Genomic DNA, 3954 nt, shown 5'->3' with positions numbered 1-3954 from the left:
CTCAGACTTTCATCAGTACCAGCTTTAGTATTTTAATTACATAGTGTGGGGCAAATCAATCTCTAATAGACAAAATGCCTTATCCTATTTGTAATGCCTTAACTAGCTAGCTTCTTATATTTCTTTCACTTGACTTCTTTTCTATTAGAACCTGTTATAATTTATTCTATGTATTTATGCTCAATAGCTTCTTATATGCCTTAATATATATGCATATATGCTTCTAATATGAATTAATATATTTTTTTTTCTGCATGAGGATTTCAGAGAAGATATTGGTGTGACACAATCCTGTCCTTTTTTTTCTTTCCTACCTGCAAGATTTAGAAGATCCCCAGTTGGTTTGTGAAGGTGTTCAGAGTTGCCTCTGTTTCTAATACTGATCTATTATCACTACCTAAGCTGTAGGAAGGGCTACTTAAATATACATATGTATCACCACTGGAACTGTTTAAAATATAAAACTGTGATACCTGCATTGAATAACTGATTGAAAAATGAAGATCAGCCTGACATTCCTCTTAGCTTTTCAAAATTCACAGCCCCCACCCAGTTTATTCCAGGTACAGGTTGTTCTTCAGGCCAGGTCCAGCGCCCAGCACATGTGTTTCCTGAAATTTTGTTCCAGCTTCAGTTCTTCTGGCAAAGTTGAAGATGTTACTTATTCCAGTACCGAATATACCCAAGCAGAGATCACTGAAAGGCATGTTATTTTTTCTGCAGAACATACAGTACTAAAAATCAGTGGACCAAATACTCAGGGAATGGGTTTGATGGCTTAGTCCCCTTTTCCAATAATCTCCTTTAAAGCTATAGATAGAAACCTAATGCTGTTTCAGAATGACAAGGCAAACCTTTTGTGAACTTACTCAGTAAATGTCTTCAAGCTATATTTTATCTCAGACAGACATGACTGAGGCCCCATTGGTACAGCTACAAACTACATTCCTGAATTCTGAAAGAACCCATCTTCCAACAAAAGCATGAAACAGTGATAAGAGTCATTGCCAAGGTCACCACAAGGGCACAGCCTCAATGGCTGGGAGGAATGCAGCATAAGATTGGAATACAAAATCTGAACTGTTTTCCATGCTACGGGGTAGTAACTGAGCAGCAAATCTGTGACTGTGGTACTGACATACATGTGACTGTGCACTGGGAGCAAAGGAGTCTTATCTGTAGCAAGGCAAAGTCTTGAAACTAGAATATCACATCATCTTGGCAATTCTTCCTTTTTTCTTCACCCACTTAGAACGGATGCAAAACATGCCTTTACAATAGACACTAGTGGACATGTAGCATGATGAGCACTACTCATCAACATGAGTAATGGGAAACACCTTCCCTCCCTCTCCTGGCCATTATCCCCCTCAGTATAGCCCAGCAGACCATCTGCTTTATTCAAGATGCAAGTGCACTGTTGGCTCATGCTTATCCTGACCTCTCATTTAAACCTCAGGTCATTCTTGGCAGAGCTGCTCCTTAAGCAGATGCTTCCCAGCCTGTACTGAGACATGAACAACTCTGGCCCTCTTCCTGAGCTTCAGGAGCTTTCCATGGCCCAGCCCCCCAGCTCATCAATGTCTTTGCCATTTTTCCAGCACTCTGGAATTTAGAGCTCAAAGGGCAGGTTTCCATTCATGGTAGAGGGCTGCACTATTTTCAGAATCTCAATGGAAACACAACTTCAATTACTATAGGTTTGACACAGTGAGTTTCCTCTTCAGTAGCAAAGAACACCATGAATCACCTCTTTATGATATGTCTGATAATACACTGTATTTCCAGGCTTGTCATTTTGTCAGACTCACCAAAAGCTGACTCCAGCACCACTTGCTTGGGACCTTTTCCATTTACAGCCCAGTCAGGCTCACAAACCTCAGCAGCAAACACCATTTCCTCACATTTCAAGAATTAGGCCTAGTAAGCAGGAAAAGTTTTGTGTTCTGTAGGGAAAAATGGACACTGCCACCTCTGCTGGAAGGACATGTCTAGTTGACTGTCCTTAAGACAGTCCTATTCTGCAGTCCTTAAGAAAGCTTGTTTCCAGTGACTCAGCCCAGGGTATTTTAAGGATTTCAGCAGCCACCTAAACTGTCTGAAGTGCTCTGCCACTCCTCAGGCACTGTAAAGGTATCACCTGAAACCCAACACTGCTGTCTGAGGCACTATTTACAGCCCTGCAATGTAAACTCTGGTGCCTACGCTCAGCTCCTGAAAGGTAATCCCTGTCACAGAAGGGTGCATTATCTTGAGACTGTGAAAACATTAAAATACACAAGTGTTTGGGTTTTTTTTCCTGACAAAGATATTTTCCTGCCAAACACATTTATTTGGACAGTGTTCAAATTTGTATTGTTTTCAACCACTGAAAAATGCAGCTGTTGGCCAAAATTTTTTACATTAATGGAAGATACAAAGTGTATGTAAAAAAAAGCTCTCCTATTTTATTTTTCTTACCCTCTCATAGATGATGGGCAAGTATTTAACGAGCAGTGTCTGCTCCAGAAATCTACAGATATCAATAACACATGAAGGTATTTTAGAACAACTAATTTCCTGTATCTAAGAATAAATGGCAAAATCTTGCAATCATTCTGTAAAACACACCCATTATCAAAGCTCCTTTGTGAGGGACCAATGATTTGGGAAGGACCCAGTTCCCTACCTCCCTGAAGCAGGCTGTACAATCCCACTCCTCTCATGCTGTGGATCCATGTAGCACCGTGGCAGCCGAGCAGGCTCCACGCTTCGGGCACCCTCTTTGTCACTGGCAATCTGGATCTAATAAAGAGACAAAGCAAGCACTAACACCCTCATTAGTGAGCAACAAACCACCATGGTACACCCCTGATGGACTGCTATGAACAGGCACTTCTAGAAGCAACATGGCTGGAGCTGGATTTCCTTTCTGCCTGATGCCCAGTTAAAAGGGTGATGCGAGCTCATCCTTTTTGCCAACATCTGACCCTTTAAAACCAGCTCTCTGATGGACATGATGTGTTACTGTACAGGAGGCAAGGCCACTTCCACAGGGAGTGGGCTAGGGCTTGACCCTATGTAAAGTATTATTGTCAGAGGCTAGGGGCAGGAATGTCTATATTTCCCCTCCATCCCAATCATCAGACACAGCTCTACAGCTTGTGTTTTTTTTTGTTTTTTTTTGTTTTGTTGTGTGTATGTGGTTTTTTGGGGGTTGTTTGGTTTTTTGACTTGGGCATTGCTAGCCTAACATGGATTTAGATGACACTACCTCAGGTGCTTCAGCTACCAAAGACCATTCTATGTGAAATTATACATATATGTGTGAGAATATATATATATATATATATTTGTAAAACTGATGAAAAGGATATGAAGAAATACTAATTAATTAGCAGATCAATTATCATACAGGTCTCAGGCATTGCCCTGAGTGGTGTGTGAGGGACTTACCTGCTGTTTCTGGCTTCTTCTAAAACAGATGAGAAAAAAAATGGTTTCTATGGAGGCTTCTGGAAGCCCTAACAGCATTTGTCTGAAGCCCAGTCAGTTTTAGAGGTGATAATTGTTTATCTGAGCCAGTACCTTTGCTTTCTCCCAGTGCTGCCGATAAAGAGTTTCACAGAGTTTACATCAGTTGTTCTGAACCAACTGTTATTGCAAGAATTTCTGCAGCACTTAGAAAATGTATTTTTCCTTCCTAAAACCACTAGTTACTCAGGTGAGCTAACTAAAGATGACTAAACCACAAATCCCAGTGGCAAAAGTAGATCCCTCCTCAGTTTGTAAATGGGAAAGGGAGACAAAGTTTGTGGAATTTGTGAAAAAGGCTAAACACTGAAAATTTGTAGAGTGAGGGAAAACATACCTTCATTCACTAATGCTGTGACTTATTTCCTAATATGCATGAAATATTAAACCAGGTTTTTGTATGAAGTTTATTTTGTTAAAAAACAAGAGAAAGAGACCAAG

This window comes from Poecile atricapillus, chromosome 1 (assembly GCF_030490865.1).
Source record: "Poecile atricapillus isolate bPoeAtr1 chromosome 1, bPoeAtr1.hap1, whole genome shotgun sequence".
Classification (NCBI taxonomy): Eukaryota; Metazoa; Chordata; class Aves; order Passeriformes; family Paridae; genus Poecile; species Poecile atricapillus.
Note: the sequence above shows the minus strand (reverse complement) of the source record.